Source organism: Trichosurus vulpecula, chromosome 4, assembly GCF_011100635.1.
Source record: "Trichosurus vulpecula isolate mTriVul1 chromosome 4, mTriVul1.pri, whole genome shotgun sequence".
NCBI classification, from domain to species: Eukaryota; Metazoa; Chordata; class Mammalia; order Diprotodontia; family Phalangeridae; genus Trichosurus; species Trichosurus vulpecula.
Window position 1 is genome coordinate 161,044,278 of NC_050576.1, and position 17,820 is coordinate 161,062,097.

At 44.6% G+C, this 17,820-nt stretch overlaps 1 long non-coding RNA gene across 1 annotated transcript; it reads left to right on the top strand.

The window, feature by feature from the left end:
- Positions 1-7,033: 7,033 nt before the first annotated feature.
- LOC118848977 lies at positions 7,034-17,572 on the top strand. Its single transcript, XR_005010275.1, has 3 exons — positions 7,034-7,135; positions 11,913-12,152; positions 17,201-17,572. It is a non-coding gene; the product is annotated as an uncharacterized LOC118848977 (long non-coding RNA).
- Positions 17,573-17,820: the final 248 nt, after the last annotated feature.

A 17,820-nucleotide genomic window follows, 5' to 3' on the forward strand; every position in this document is an offset into this window, starting at 1 on the left:
TTGTTTTGAAATGTTCTAAATTATTTAAATCATGTTAGAAATGTGAGTTATTATTATGCTCTGTGTATATGACTCTATCCCTGCCAGGGATTTGTTGTTTCCCATCAGGTTCAGATTATACTAAACCAGTAGAGTTGGAGCCAGAGGCTCCTATGAGAAACTTTCCATGGGACCAAGGATCAAGGCAGTGTGTAGAACCCAGGTATCCCTCAGACACCTCCTCCCTCAGCCAAACCTGATGACAGAAGCACCATGGAAAGGTGCCTCTCTTCTAGTTACCACCGCTGGCCTCACACCCTTTCAAATCAGAAAGTTCTTCATACAGTTGAATCTCAATTCCTCTTACTGCACTTTCTTCTCTCCTGTTCTGTCCTTCGAGTTTAACAATGACTGGCTAACTATTATCCCATCTACCATCAAATAGTAGGCCTAGGTTGACTCCCTCATCCTTTCAAGTTTTCCAATCTCCTATCAAATTCTGACCAATTTTGGGCCCCCAGGATAGAATGCTCACAGATTCTGAAGACCATGTCTTCTACTTAAAATAGGCTTGCCAGGCAGCCTCAAGCAAGTATAGACAGGTATGGTTTTTTTTAAAGAAAGGTCTTATATTATTTGCTATTGAACTATATTCCTGGATATGAGGTAAAATAAGCATTAAAAAATTCAGGGGGTGGCCTCTTCTCTTTGAGGACAAAAAATTGAGCCTCTAAGATTTGGTATAATGGTATTAAATGCAATTTCTGCATTGCCCACAACATTTCCACTTTATCTTCTTTGAGAAGTTTTCTGTCCCTCAATTACCTGAATTTCTTATCTAAAATCACCATCTTTGATGGATGACTCTGCTATGGATAATTGGGGGCTGGGAGGAAAAGTTTTTATATGTGCTCCCCGTGTTCAGACTCATACACGAGGAAAGGCTTTTAAAACCAACACAGAGAGGGAGACAGACATTTGGAGTGGTGATGACTTTGCTTTGGCTGGAGAAAGTGAAGAAGAGGCTGCATTTTGAGTATAGGAGAGGGCAGGGTGTGGACAATTGGAGACAAAGTGCCAGATATTAATCCCTTTGTCTTGGGAAAATCACATCGCCTACCTCGTGTCAGTCTGAAGATCTCAAAGCACTTAGCATAAACATGCTTTATTGTTCCTTACCAGCCCTGAGAGTTCAGTGGAGTGTTCTTTAGAACACAAGAATGGAACAGTAGAGGATAGAGAAGACTAGCATCCTCAGCTGAAGGGGATTAGTCCCTGGTGAGGAGGAAGGAACCTGAAGAAAAGAATGTCTTTTAGCCAGGAGAAAGGAATTGGGGATACTTGGGATTTACCATTACTTTCTGCTGTTAACAGCCACTCTCCCCATTTGCTTAGAGCTTCAATTTGTGTATAGAAAAATGCAGCATGTAAATCAGGACCGAGCTAAGTAATGAGTGGATTGAGTGGATAAGGCAGACTTAGGCTACATGTGAGGAAAAGCTTCCTAACAATCAGCCCTGTCTAAAAAGCAAATGACCTGCCTGAGGAGAGAGTGGGGTCCCCAGTACTGGACATCTCCCAGAAGAGACAGCAAGTATTAGCAGCAGTCATAATATTGTACAGAATATCCCTGGTCATGTAGGGCTTAGCCTGGATAACCTTAAAGGTTATTTCCAACTCTGAAATTCTGTGAAATATAATGTGTGTGAATGAAAATCCCCAATTTTTGCTTTGAAGTCACTGCGTTTTTTAGAAATATGGTTCTTTATGTGGGAGAACCAATTTTATGGTGGATTTAATAAAAGAAACAATCAAGGACGTAACCATAAGCAATTGGATTGTTCTTCACCACTGAATTCCATGAGAAGTTATCTTAGTTCTACCATTGCCTAACCATTCCCACCCATGGATGAGACTCATAGAATCTGAGTGACAGACCTTAAAGATAATCTTGAGGACTATCTAGAGCATCTAGGTCATTTTACAGAAGAAAAAAACCAGGGTCCAGAAAATTAATTTGCTCTAAGTCACATTGCTAGTAAGTGTCAGAGTTCAGACTTGAACCCTCCTCTTTTGATTCAAAGTCCAGATTCTTGGTGTTGAAACTCTGTCTGCACCCCTCTCTGTCAAAGCATGCTTCCTGAAGTCTGTCTTTAATCCCTTCCATTTTACTTTCCCTTGTTACTAGGCTCTGAGCACTGGAACTCTGGGTATTCATGTTTCCATCTCCATTCTCATTACCATGGGGATGAATTGTTCTTCTTTACCCTTTGCTGCATTCCAATACTTGCTGATTAAAAAGATTTATACCTAGAGGCAGGGGAATGGATAGAATACCTAACTAGCTGTATGACCTTAGGTAAGTCACTTCTGCTCTTGAATTCATTCTCATCTATCTATAAAAATGAAAGAATTGGATTAGATGATCTTGTAAGGCTCCCTTTCATACCCACTATTTTATGACACTCTGACTTTTGACAATTCTACTTCCTGCCAAAGCTAATCACACTAAGGGTTGAATGAATTCAAGTTGGGTGAGTGCTTTGAGATTGTTGTCTGAAGGGAGAAAATCCTTTAAAAAAATTTATCATTCTTAGTGCTTTGAGATTAATGGAACAAGGGAAAGCTATGTAAGAAGAGGGTATGAAGGAAGAGAGGGGGCCCCCACTCCACTCTCTCTCCTAGGTCTCAGAATGGCCCCCTCCTCTCCTCCCCCAGTCCTAATCCCCACTATTAAGGCGGCTTTGGGTTTGTTATGACAGCAGCTGAAGGCAGCTGAATTGATGTGTTTGCTGTGTTTGCTAATTGGGCTGAAGGACTCCAGTCTGGACACTCTGAAAGGGATCATTGTCACTACTGTATTTACCTTCCTTTGGGAACCTCTAGGGGTGAAGGCTGATGCTGAGCCCCAGCAGGGTCATTGCACCCATTCCCTTGCCTTCCTGCTAGGCACCTACATGAGAAGATGGCCCAACTTTATTGCTACTGGTGGAGCAAGTACTCACAACCTATTGGTTATGACCCATAGACAATGCAGTCCTTCACCTTGGATGATCCACCAGTCTGGACCAGGCTATCTGAATAGATCCTGTTTAGGGAGAAATTTGGAAGTAAGGGAGAGACAGAGCTTGGGTCCCTCAGTTTTTATTTTCTCACTTTCTCATTACACACTTTCATTTTATGCCTCACCCCCCCCCTTTTAGACTCTGATATAGGACGACAAACCTGTAGTTATCCTCTGTCCACTCTCATATTTTCTTAGCTTCAAATCTTCATCCAGGCAGATTACTTGAGGCACTCTTCAATACCTACCCTTCCTTCGAACACCTGGTCCATAAAATCCCCCAGTTCCTCCAGGAAGGATTCACAGCCCCAGTTACTCTAGTACTTGATGGCTCTAGTTCTATCAGGGTGAATTTCCTCTGTTCTTTTTTACCTTTCTCTGTGTTTATCTATCTGCTTCTATCTCATGCCCATTATTCAGATTTGTTTATAGCCATAAAATTTAGGACTAGAAGGAACCTTAGAGATCTGTTTTCTGGAAGGAGTGGTAATGGTTATATGTCCTGTTTCTCTCACCAGACTGGAGAGGGCAAGTACTGTTTTTCCCTCATCAAACTTGGAGCTTCCCGAAGGAAGAAGGTGTCTTCCTGATCAATCGAGGAGATTCTCTTCCCTCTTCATCTTAAAACAGAGCCAAGAATAAAGCTCTACCAATAGGGAGTAAACAGGGACCTGTAGGCAAATTGGAATGGGGATTGTTTATATTGGGAGGGGAAGCTTGTGGTCCTGTCTCCCTATTAATTCGGCCAAGGTTAAAGAAAAAACTTGGAGAATTGTTTGTATCCTTTCCCTCAGTCCTTGCCTGTTACAAATACCTTCGTTCTTTACCTCCCTCTAGCTTCCTATTTGATTTGGCCTTGGCATTGCTCTTCCTTCTCTTCATTCTGCGGCACAAACTCTGGATCAGGATTCAGCACTTTGGACAGCACTAGGGTGGTGAGTCCATGGACTGTGGAGTTGATGGGGAGAGCTAGGGTGGGAGGACGTCTCTATTTAATCAAAGGCTGAGACCATAAATTTCTGAATCTGAGAAAAGCGTTTTGTAGCCAATGCTGGTTTCTCCCAGAAATTTTAGCCTTGGAAGGGACTTTAAAGATCTAAGTCCTTGAGAAGAGACTACAATTTTCTCCCCTTCCAAGGTAAGAGAGGGAGGATTCTTGCCCAAGTACTTATGTGTTCAGCTTGGTCTGTCAAATAATGTCAGTTTTGAGCTTTTGTGATTCTACAATTCTATGCAAATAAGGTTTGGTGGGTACTGTCATTCTTAGTGCTAGATAACTAGGTTCCATGTAAGGGAAATGTACCAAGTGGGGCTTTGAATGAAAAAAAAATGAGTTAATGGGGTTATATTAGGGAAACTTTTTTTCTGAGAGTATGAGACCCTGGGATCATAGATTGTTAGGGCCATAAGTGACTTTAGATATCGTTCAGTCCACCCCCTCATTCTAGAGATGAAATAACTGATTCCTAGAGAATGGACGTGATTTGCCAAAGGCCACACAGTAGATTAGTATTATATCCACTACTAGAACCCAGGACTGCTGACATAATACAAAGATTTTCCTCTGCTCTATGCTGTAGATATCTTTGGGGTGATCTCCTTCCTTGGGAACTAATCAACTTAGTAGTTTCCTCTGGCATGGGGATGTAGGGAGGCAGTCTTGCCCCAGACAAGAAGACCTTGCAAAGGATCCACACACACACCTTTTCAAAGAGGACTCTGTGTGTGTGTGTGTGTGTGTGTGAAAGAGAGAGAGAGAGAATATTTTAATTCAATTCACACACAAATGTGTGTTAAGTGTGGCTAGTCAAGGAGTGAGACACTGAGTATGCAAAGATAGATATGACACAGACTGGGCTCCCACAGAGCTTACAATCTCAATATCTAGAACTGTTTTCTTTTTCCACAAGACAGGTAGAAAATCAGGGTTTGGTGATCATTTCAGTGGGAAGGATAGAGATGAAACTTTCTAAGAGTGGAGAACAGGGCAGGGGAACTGCAGAACCTCTTTCCCATGGAGTATCTAAGAGTTTCCTCCTTGCAAGGAGAATAATATTGTGACATGGCAGAGCTTGGAGGCAGGGGGACTGCCAGGGAAGTTCCAAAGGATTTTCTGATGAGCAAAGGATGCCAGGGTGGGGGTGGAGGGGGTCACCCAGGCTGGAATAGAGCCGAGGGGAGGCCTCTGTGTGTGCCTGGGCCTGCCTGACCTCCCTCCCCCCTTCCACCTCAAGCCAAGAAACAAAGGACCATTCTCTCCAGGATTTGACGCAGCCGTCTCCGGCTGGCAGTGCCAGGTGGTGGGGTGGCATTCCCTCCTCCCCCGGAACTCCATGCCCATGTCCTCTGGGGGAATAAGGAGCTGGGCATTCCATGCCCTGTTGCCATGGCAGCCCTCCCATACACAAAGAGAGAAAACTCCCACCCCCCTCACACACCATCCCATCCCATGGGAGAATTGGGCCTGAATGGAATCCTCCAATGGAAATCAAGAGCTTCTAGCTACCATATTTTCTGATATATGAGATATGATCATACATAAAATGCGCTCTCCAATAAAAACGAGGGGCTGTACGCCTCCCTGACCACGTTCCTCTGCTCAGTCCCCTACTCACACAGATGCTTAATCTTAGAGGAAAGGACTTATGCCATTCCAAACCCCTGGTCTGTGTGAATGGTTCCCCATCCTCAGCACGTAGCCCCAAGTACAGACCCAAGGCGCCTTCTCCACTGAGAGGCTGAGGCCTAAACTTCATATTCCCCAGACATGGTGGACACCTCCTTTAAAAAAAAAAGGGGGGGTGCTGTGGGAAAAGAGAAGAGGAGGCCATTTCTCCGCCCTCCATCTGCACCCACCGCCATCACTCATTAGGCATTCTGCCCCCTCCTTCCGCTCGTTAAGCCTGATTTGCATGTATTTGCATAATGAAGCTCATTTGCATTCCAGGAGGCTCATAGTGGGAGCCAGAAAAGGGTGGGGGGTTGTATCGTAGAGAAAAAAGGGGAGAGATTTTGTTTTATAAAAGCTGAGGGGGGAGAAGGCAGAGAGAACAACTCACACTACTGTCTTTCTTCCCTCCCTCCCTCTGATGGACACAAACACCAAATAGAGATGCCAAGGGACCGACTTTGTTCTCCCTTTTTGTTTTCCCCCCTGCAGCCCTGGCTTCACTGCCACCCTCCCACCCTGATGGGTGCAGAGCTGGGGAAGAAATGGGCAGGAATAGAAGGCTAGAGGTCTTTTGGGAGGGCAAGGAGATAGGAGAGAAGACATGGGCAGAAGGCCACCATCTTAGACAGCTGGTAACTGTAAAATGGCCGACTGTGAGTGGGTGTGGGTCTCCAAGGAGGCTTTGGTTTTCAACCTAACTAATGCAGGTAGGACAATGAGAAGGACCTTCTGGAAGCCCCCGAAGTGAGGGAATTTTTGGCAATCCTTCTGACTGAAGAATTATTAAAGGAAAATGAGGAGAAAAAGGAGAAAGGATCCAGGAGGGGTGGGTAAGAGAGGAGCTAGGAAGCTAGACTTAGAGCAGAGAAACAGGGGATTCTCCATCTAGGTGAAGCAAGGAATAGACAAACCTATTGTTTCACACTATATTTTGCTGCCAAGACAATTGAATGTCTACTCTCAGAAGAGTTAATGAGGCATTTTGGTCATTTAATACCATCACTTCATAGCTAAGAGAACTGTGGACACCCTAGGGGCTGGTGGTTTGATTGTAGCATGTAGTCAGGGTGTAGTTTTCAAAGTACTATCATACTGAGGAGAGGACCAAGGGGAGTTTCCAGTCCGATAGGGAAATCAGGATACCTTCTCCATTTCCCCCAATTCCAGAACACAGCAAGAAAGACACAAAGACAAGGGCATTCCATCTGGCCAGCCAGATCTCTATACATTGAGGAGGGATTTGGAAGAACAGACCCAAGAAAAGACTTCCTGGAAGAGAAGTATCTTTGGGAGGATGGGGAGAGATGAGGCTGGAGAAGACAAGTGAGGAAGAAAGAAAACGAGTGATCCAGACCACGTGAAGCTGGGCCACAGGAATGGTAGAAGTGTGGTGTGGGCAAGAGTGATCTTGCGTCTTGTAGGTAAGAGTTTAATAAATGTGGGATTGAATTGAATTGAATTTGTCCAACAGGAGAGAAGCTGGTATTGGGTACCCATATGATGGACTGAGGGTGGGTTAGGAAGAATAGTGAGGGGTATGGGATAAGCAGAAGTGACTCTGCCAAGATTCTTCAATGAATACTCAGTCTACTCATTACTGCCTCCATCTCCCTACAACTTTTGGACCTCCCTGAAATCTCCTACCACTGTGCTGACCCTACTCTTTCTCAAATCACTACTAACCTCCTGATTGCCAAATACAGGTGCCTTTTCTCAGTCCTCATCCTTGATTTTCAACCTTTGATACTATTCACCACTTCCTCCTTTCTAAAAGCTTTCAGTGATGTACTATCATGAGGTTCCTCCTTCCTCTCTGACTGACCCTCTGGCTCCTTTGTGGAACCTCTTCCCTGCCGTCCCTTAAGTGTCTTTATCCCTTGAAGCCTCTCTGTCCCCTCTACTCTTCTCTTGTCTCTCTACATTCTCCTTTGGCAACCTTAATAACCTCTATGGTTTCCACAACCACCTCTATGTTAATGACTTCCTCTCTAGGTCTGATCTCTGCTGAGCACCACACCTACATCTCCCCCTGCTGTCTCCACAAAGAGGTCTATTTAGAACTTCCATCTCAATATGTTCATAACAGCAAATTATCCTTTCTTCCAAACCAGATATTCTTCCTAACTTCCCCTGCCCTATCAATACCATAACCATTTGATATGTTATCTAGGATTGAAACCTCAATTGGCTTGACTTCCTCTCTCTTCCTTGGACTCTAAGCCACCACTAAGCCCCTTGAACAAATAACTCCTTTTGCATCCCATTTCCTCTTTTCTTTTGAAAAATTACTGATGCATTTTGTCTTTATATCATGTTGAATTCCAAGTATATCCCTTTTCCCTCCCCCACCCAGAGAACCATCCCTGTAACAAAGATTTTAAAAGGAAGAAGAGGAAAAAAAGGCAGTTAAGCAAAGCCAACCTTCACATCAGCTCTGACCTCATGTGCAGTATTCCCCTTCCATGGTCTTCTACCTCTGCCAAAAAAAAGGGGCAGGTACATTTTCTCAACTCTGCTCTGGGGCCAACCTTCATCACTATAATTACATAACATTCCATTTTGCTTTTCTTTTATCTATTCCATTTACATTATTGTGGTCCCTCGTATATTGTTTTCCTGGTTCTGCTGACTAAAGCCTTCTTCAATTTATGTCTTCTGTTTCTCTGAGTTCTTCATATCCATCTTATGGAGAAGTGATGCTCTATTATACTCATGGAACCACAATTTGTTTGGTTATGCTACAACAGATGAGCATCTACTTTGTTTCCAGTTCTTTGCTACCTTGAAAAGTACTGTCATGAATATTTTGGTGTCCATTCCTTCTTTTCTACCCTCACTTTCATCATGCCAACCTTCCTTGTCATCTCTCCTTTCAACTATTATAATAACTTCCCCGCTTGTCTTCTTGCCTTTAGTCTCTTCCCCTACCATTCATCTCACAGAGGCTATCACAGTTATCTTCCCCAAGTCATTCTCCTGCTCAGGAATCACAGATTTAAGTTCAAATTCCTTAGCGTGGCATTCTAGGTCCTCCATAGTCTGTCCCCAATTTTTATTTCCAACTTTCCTTCTTATGAAGCCTATATTCCAGAAAGACCAGTCTACCCAATGCAATTCAGTTCAACCAGCATTTATTAAGTATTTATTAAGTACAAGTACCTGGCCTCAAAGAACTTATATTCTTCTGGGGAAATACGTGCACAAATAAGTAGATAGAGGATCATAAGATCAGAGAGAGAATCCTAACTACTGGTGGGGATCATTCCAACTTCCCATTTAACTCACCCAAAAAGTCCTACCCCTTTTCCACATCTAGATGTTTGTTTACACAGTGCCCCCTACCTAAAATGCCCTTCCCATCCCACTTACCTAGCTGAGTCCTACCCTTCCTTCAAATCTAAGCTTAAGCCCCACCTTGAGAAACAGATCTGAAATCAAGAGACCTGGGTTCAAATTCTGGCTGTGCTACTTGCTCATTATGTGACCTTGGTCAAGTCATTTCATCTGAGCCCTATCTATATAATGAGAGGACAGGATTAAATGACTTTGGACATCCCTCTCCAATCTCAATCTATGATTTTATGACTGAAAGAGCTCTCAGGTCCCTTATGGTTCTAATGCTTCATGAAGCCTTCCCTGATTCTTCCAAGCAAAGAACATCCTCTGAGTTTAGAGCAATTTTTTGTCTCTCATTTGAAATTCACTCTAATGCTGTCTTTTATTATTATCGAACTTTTGGCAGATATCTAGTTTTGTCACCCTGACTAATCAATCACCTGTAAGGGCTGGGTCTCTAAAGGTCTCCTCCAGCTTTAAGATTCTATGATTCATTCAAAAAACACATGTACTTATTAAGTGTCTATTATAAATGTGAGCTATTTGTTCAAGGTCCTATGATTGGCACTGATACAAAGATCAATAAGACAGCCTTGGTTCTCAAGGACTTTATAGTCCAGTAGGGAAGACAAAAGGTGCACAAATAGCTATCACGTGTGGCAGTTTGTAACAAGGACCACAACGAAGGCAGAAACATAATGCTATGGTTGCTTAGAGGAAATAAAAATCATTTCAGGCTGGGTGGATCAGGGAAGTCTTTGTTTTTTGAAGAATGAATAATCTTTAGAGCTGGAAGAGATCTTAGGAGATCACAGTATCATAGATCTGGAAGAGACCTCAGAGACCATGAAGTCCAAGCCTCTCATTTTACTGGTGAGGACACTGAAACCAAATTATTTGCCCAAAAGCATATAGTTAGGAATTATTGTTGTTGAGTGGTGTCTGACTCTTTGTGACCCCATTTGGGGTTTTCTTGGCAGACATACTGGAGTGGTTTGCCATTTCCTTCTTCAGCTTATTTTACAAATGAGGAAACTGAAGCAAACAGGGTTAAGTGACCTCCCCAGGGTCACACAGCTAGTAAGTGCTGGAGGCTATATTTGAACTCAGGTCTTCCTGACTCCAAATCCAGGGTTCCTTCCACTCTACCATCCTTTCTCAGAGTCGACATTTTTTCCATCTCACCTAACAGTTTCTGCCAAAACTTTCATCTAAGAGAGTCAAGAGAGTAGCTCACATAGGCAGGACTTTGCGCAGAAGGAGAGAACAAAGAGGGAAGCCTAGGGAAGAATGAGGATGGGAACCATTATTTAAAAAATTCCTCTGACATTTCAAATTTTGGACTATTAGGGATTTGTGAGAGTCCTGTGCTCACAGGTCACAGACTCTCCTCTTCCCCCAGGATTGCCCATTCAGATGGTCCCACCAACCAGAGAACTGGCCTGTGGCCATATTTCCTCCCTTAGGGTGACTACGCAGGCTGTTCCCTGGACAACCCCTCTCCAAGTCTTCCTAACCCTGTGCCATCCTCTAGGAAGCCTGAACCCTTCCCTCACTCTCAAGACCCCTTTCCTCTCTGCCCCCTTTGCACTTACACATTACATTTTCACTATATTTATAGAACTACACAGAATATTCTTTTAGAAATGATAGGGACCCGATTATTTAGTTCAATTCTCTTATTTTATAGAGGAAGAAATTGATACCCAGGCAACCTGCTCAAAGCCACATAGAACTTTAGCAGCAACTCAGGCCTCCTGAATGTTCTCTCCACTGTACTCTACAGCTTCCTTTACCCTTATACACAGGCCATTATGTATTTGTGGATTTTCTCATTAATAAAGATCTGGTTCTCAGAGGCCCTGAGTTCAAGTCTCTACATCGCTGTTTATTATTTGTATGACCCCAAATGAATTAACCTCTCTGGTGCTCAGTTTCTCTAGCTGTAAAAGAAAGGAATTGGACTAAATGATCTCTAAGGTCCCTTCCACCTCTAACTTCTTGTTGTTCAATTGTTTCAGTTGTGTCTGATTCTTTGTGACCCCATTTGGGGTTTTCTTGGCAAAGATACTAAAGTAGTTTGCCATTTCCTTTCCCAGCTCATTTCCCAGATGAGGAAACTGAGGCAGAATTAAATGACTTGCCCAGGTTCACACAACTAGTAAGTGTCTGAAGGTGGATTTGCAATCAGGTCTTCCTGACTGCAGGCTTAGCACTCTATCCACTGAGCCACCCAGCTACCTTCCATCTCTAATTATCTTCCTATTATTTAACTATCCACGTATTCCCTGCACACCTTCTGCCCACCTGAAGAAAAGGGAGACTCAACTGGAGTCAGAAAGCGATTCCTGTCCTTAGCCCAGAGTGATAGTCTCTTGTGGATAACAGTCAGCTCTCATGAGGACCCCAAATGTAAGACAAAGGGGTTGAGAAGGAGGCGCGTGTGCGCCCCCGTGTGTGTGTGTGTGTGTGTGTGTGTGTGTGTGTAGGGAGAACCTATCAGTTCCTTCCTTCTTTCCTTCCTTCCCTCCTTCCTCTGTATAACCTTGGACCAGTCACTTAACTGCTGTCTGCCTCAGTTTCTTCATTTGTAAAATGAAAATCATAACCGCACCTTCCTTGCAGAGTTATAGTGAGGATCAAATGAGATAATTGTAAAGCACTTAGCATAGTGCCTAGCACATACTAGGTTTTCTATAAATGCTTATTCCCTTCTAATCTCATCTACAAATGAGGGAACCAAGGCTCAGAAAGGAAAAGGTTAGTGATTTGGTGAAGTTTGCCAAACCACCCCCTCCTCCCATAGACTTTTGTGTCTATGTCCTCCTGAGAGTAGGTTTCTTTTTTCCCTTTGTATCTAAGGCCCTGTACAAGGTGCTGTGACATGTGCTAGTGGGTGACATGGGCTCACACAAGCAAAGCTGGGACCAGATATCATCCCACTCATACGAGGGCCACGTGGAATAAGACCACGTGAGGGCCATGATTTGGTGGAGAAAAGAAGAGAGACCCAGGCGGGAGCAGTGTGTATAAAGGATCATGAGTGGAAAAAAATACAGTGAGCATGCAGACCAGAGAACAGGAGGTCTTGACTAAGACAAGGTATGTGTGAAGGGAAAATTAGTCCATTGGTTTCTTCTTTGTTCTAAGTAACTTCTGTGGACAGGATCCTATCCTGTGTGATGGAGAGATATGGGCCTCTGGAATTCCCTCTGGGAAATCCTGGTCAGATGATTGAGACTCGATTGCTGCCCTCAGGGAGCTTCTAGGCTGGTGGAAGGACAGAGTGGTAGATGGGTGGGCTACAACCATTTGGGGGATTATTGAGTAGCTGAGCAACAGGATAAAAACAGTGTTTGAAAGATCTGCTTCTAGCAACTAGAGAGATAGAGATGGGACTGAGCTGAATGAAGACCATCAAAGAGACAGGATTTCAGTTGTTTGTGCAAAGGAAATTAAGAAGTCATTCACCAGCTCTATCTCTATCCCTTCTGGTCCTTCCTAGTCTACTTCCTCCTTTCCTTGTCCCACTCCCAATCTCCAGAGTTCATTACTCCAGCTCTTTTCATCTTTCCTTATATTAAGAGGGATAATGATTAGTAGTAGTGATGGTGGTGCTGGTTGGGAAGTTGGCCAGGAATATTAGAATACAGCAGTGGGGTATTCCTCTCCTGCCTTTTTCCCACCCCTAATCCCATCTGGGCAGATTTTCTCCTTTCCTACAAGTCCTTCATCTCTGTACTCTCAGAGGAATCCAAAGCCTTTTGGGGTAGGGAGAGGGGAGGAGAAGGGGAAGCCATGGGAAAAAGGAAACACATTAAGCCTCCATTTTGAAGAGATCCAAGATGGCACCTCAGAATCATGTCTTGTAGGCCCAGGAGGCCATTTTGTGACTCTGAGGAGTTGAGTGTATGGCTCATTTAGGATTTGAACTGAATTCAAATCTATTCATATCCCTTCTGCACCCTGGGCCAAGGGAGTTGGATATGGATGGTCTTTTGTCTCTAAGCAGGAACCCCATGTCATGTGGTTTCAAGAGCCAGGATTGGGAGGGGGAAGGGTTTGGCATCAAACCATATAGATAGCAATGGGGCATCTGAGCCTAGTGGGGGAGGGCTAGGCTAGGACTGGCATATGGAAGGAGAGATGTGGGCACAGGGGGCATGGGATTCACCCGGGCGGGGCTGCCATCTGCTTGGCTTTGTCCATCTGGGACCAGCTGGCTCTCCTGTGCCGCCCCCCACTCTCTTTAACCAACCAGTCCCCTTCTTGAACTGTTGCTATGGTGACTGGCCGCCATCTTGTACTTGGCTCTGTCTTTGCCTGGACCTTCCCATGGGGTTCCTGTAGGCTGGGAGACAAGACACCTGGGAATCCACCCTCTGTGCCATTTTTGTATAACAATAATATCAATATTACACAACATTTATATATATATATATGTGTGTGTATATGTGTAACATTTATACATTATAAATATTTAACAGCTGTCACCATTGCTACTTATTGTACTGTTTAGTAGTCACTGAATATATTACTATTAAACATACATGCATTCATATGTATATTCAGTTCTAATGAACTCAGGATCAACCATTATGCTTCAGAAACTTGAGGAGTCATTCCATCCCCCTGCCTGCATCCGTGCAGAATTTGCTTTCCACAAGCCAGGTGATTTCATGACATTACTCAGGGCAGCAATAAGAATATAGCCCAAAGCCCTTCTATTGCACTGAGTTCTTTGGATCTTGATTTCACCAAGCAAGAGAAAGAGGCGGAGTGGATCCCATACCCCATCAGTCCAGCCTCCATCTGTGAAGCTGGCTTCCTCGGCTCTGCTGTGGAAGTCTGGAGCCCAGGCTTTAGGGCATGTGGGTACCGAGTCAAGTCCACTTCTCTCTGCCTCTGGGAGGAGAAGGCACCATTGAAAGTTCTCAAAAGTAAAGACTCTAGTCAGAGAACAGGACCATCCAGTGACTTTGTCTGGGAAAGGAAGCAGGTCCTGACGAAGCCAGAGATGGCCACTTTCCATCTTAAGAAAGGGAGGGCAGATGTCAGCAAGGATTTCTCCATTTGCCACAGAAAGTCCTTATGAAATCAGACCATAGTATTTGGAAGTTGAAATATACCTTTGAGATGATCTCATCTATAATTTGAGTTTTCCCTCAACTTACAGATGAGGAATCAGAGGCTTAGGGAGAGGAAAGGATTTGCCCAAGATCACACAGCCAGAGAGTAACCGAATCAGGATTCAAATCTCTTTCTGCTCCACCTGACTATGTCTCTAGGACTCACTATAGTCTGGCACACTATAGGCCTTGCTCTGGTCTGGCAGGTAAGCTAAGTGAGCACTGTGATGACCCCAGAAGGCTCTCACAAGTTGGGCGGGTGGGAAGAGTAATTTTCTCCAAGCCCTCTCAGAACCAGGACAAAATGAAAGCTGGGAGGAGGGAAGAGAGAAAGAAACCTTGCTCCTCAGCCCTCCCCTGCTGCCCAAGGACAGGGGGATAATTTATGATATCATTGTTCCTCTTTCCCCATATTCCTGACTCCCTTTCCCCTTCCCAGCCCCCTGCTACTGTATGGTTGCTAGGAGATCCTCACTATGTATGGCTGGGGTTGGGGGGGAGGGAGGGAGTGGTAACAGGCAGAAACAACTCCATCTGGACTCGTCCCTCCTCACCCCACCCCAGTCATGGGAGAGCGGACTGGAGAGGGGCCTCCACCTCTAAATTCATTCAGATGTGTTCCCACTGGGGACAGAGAGAGGCCAAGGGAGGGATTTAAGGATATGTAGAGTTTGTGCAAATGTCAAAACTCCCCAATTTACTTCCTGGGCTTCAAGAAGTGGAAATTGGGGAACCTTTGTGTTGAGGTCTGAAATTGTTTAATACAGGACTCCTCTGATGCTTGATTTCTCTGCAGTCCCGTTATTTGGTCTGGGTTCATGTTGGAGGGTTCTAGTCGAACTGAGGCAGGAATTCCCCCCTCCCCTCCATCACCATCACCCCCACCTTTGTCTTCACCTCTCCTTACTCTACTGACCTACTGCAGAGGGAGGGACAAATCGGGAGCAGGAAAGGCTCGGATGAGAACACAGAATAGATACTGTGAATGGGAAGGAGAGGCTGGACAGAGGCAGTGTGACAGTGTAGAAAGAACATGGGATATAAAGTCCAAAGATATGGGTTTGAATACAGATGGAGCCCCTTAGGGTCTATAATTTGCAGGATCTTCCAAACCCCCTCACTTTGTAGATGAGGAAATTGACCACCTGAATGATCTTGGACAAATCACCCAACAATTCCAGACCCAAGTTTCCCCAAACATAAAGCTCATATGTCTGTAACACTTTATGGTCATAGAGAATGGATGAATGAATCCATCCGATAATGAGGGTGCCACTCATTGTTCTAGGTAATGGAGATGCAGAGACTACAGAAGAAGAAGAATAAATGACATTTCTACAGCATTTATTATGTGCCAGGCACTGTGCTGAGGACTTTTTACAAATATTATCTCAATTGATCATCACAACAATCCTGGGAAGTAGCCACTATTATTGTCCCCATCTTGCAGTTGAGGAAACTGAGGCAAACAGAGGCTAAATTACTTGTCTAAGGGCATATAGCAGATGAGTGTCTAAGGCTGGATTTGAACTTAGGTCTTCCTGACTCCAGGCCCAGCTTTCTGTCCACTGTACGCACCAGCAGCCTCAAAAAATGAAACAGTCCCTGCCCTCAAGAAGCTTACATCTTAATTAGGGGGGACAGGAATATAAGATGTATGTATGCGTGTGTGTGTGTGTGTGTGTGTGTGTGTGTGTGTGTGTGTGTGTGTGAACATCTACAAAGTTAATTTTGGGATAGAGACAGGGATAGGCACTAACATCTAGGCATGTCAAGAGAGGCTTTATGTAGGAGGTGTCATTTGAACTGAGTCTTGAAGGAAATCAGAGCTTCTAAGAGGCAGAGAGGTTCTAGCTGTTAAATCCCTACAATTCTTATGAAACAAAAATTTCTAATTTTGTCAAGAAAGACTATGGCAGGGATGACCTGAGGCCTTGAGGTCCTCAAAGGAGATTCAGTCAAAGGGTCACACTTGAGGAGGTAGAGGGCCACGTGTGGCCTTGAGGCCGAAAGTTCCCCACCGCTGGGCTAAGGTTAGACAATAGAAAGGCTGAACCACCAGCAAGGGAAACATTCTGATCCATGGTCGAAATGAGGAAGGTGTGCCCCTTCGGGAGGCAATAATGTAGCATAGAGAGAGCCCTGGACCTGGATTCTGGGGCCCTCAACCCTTCTTAGCTGTGTGACCTTGGGCCAATCACTTAAAATCTTATTACCTCATCTCCCTCCTCCACAGAATGGGTGTACTAACACATGTACTCCTTGTGCTCCCTACCTCGTTGGATATAGCCTTAAAGGGCTGTATAGAGATGAGCTGTCCTGATTATTGTCACTGTGTTCCTGGCAGGAACTCTTGGCGAATTGTCAAAGTCCCCAGGCAGGTCCAGGACAGAAAGTGGGGCAAAGGGCAGTAGTGGGAGCTGCTTAAATTCCCTACAATCCCATCCAGTTACTGGCTCTCCCTGCTCCGTGTTTAAGCCAGCCTTGTTACAGCCTTGTTAGGGGAATTGTAAAAGAAGGGAATTAAGCTTCTGCCGCCTCATTAGAGTTGTTTCCTTAGATCTAATCCCCTCATATGCTTTAGATCGAAGGTCACCGTCCCCAAGGCATTCTTCCTAACCTGGGAGGCTCCTTCTGAGCAGGAGGGGTTCCCATCCAATCCACCCCTCTCACTGGGGTGGGGGGAGACCATGGAGATTGTTCCCCACCACACCGTCCCTCTAAAATCTCTTCCTTCGCTGAAACTCAATGATTCTGTCATCGTGTGTGATTAATCTTTTTTTCTCTTTTTGTATCCCCCAGCACTTTGCACAGTGCCTAGCACATAGTTGATGCTTAATAAATGTTTACCGATCCATCCATTGATGGGCAAGGTGAAAATGGCCAGGGACCTCAGACATGGGAGCTAGGTTCCTCCGAAATTGCCAGGAAGTCCTTCCTGCTTTCTGCCCTCCATCTCCCTTACTGAATTCTCTCTTTGCAAGTGGTGCTTTTCTCAACTGTCTCTTTTCTCTGTTTCAGACCAAAAAGAGGATTTGAGGGGCAAGGAGTCAGTAGCATATGTGGGGAGAAGCCTTAACACAATTGGCCTCCACATCCCTTAAGCAGACTTCCAGGATTGACTGGAGGACAGGTAACAGCAGCCACTCAACCCCAGAGAGAGAGAGAGAGAAAGAGAAGAGATCTTCCTGTCACCCTATCAGCTGACATCCATCCTCCTCTGGGAAGCTTTTCAGGATTCCTAGAACACCAACCCTTGAATTGCCCAGTTCCTGTCTGGGATAGGAGTACTTGAACTTTACACATTGCCCATTTCTGCATATTTTTACTAGCTTGGGAGCCCCATGGGGGCAGGAACTGAGTCTGTGTTGAATAAAAGCTCTTAGATCCTGATGACTGATGAAGTTTATATTGGGATCAGGGTTGGGGTAAAGTGTCCTTGGGGAAGAAGGTTTTATAGGCCAGAGACTCAGAGCTGGGGGTAAGAAGAAAAGAAAGGAGGCAGGAGGGGCTAAGGACCCTGCCTAGAGAAGAAAAGTCTTGGGAGAATAGGGAACATTCCTGGTTCTAAAGAGGAATGTAGAGGGAATGTGTGTTGAGTTACTTTTCTATGAAGATGCTAGTGGAAGGAGCTGACCCTA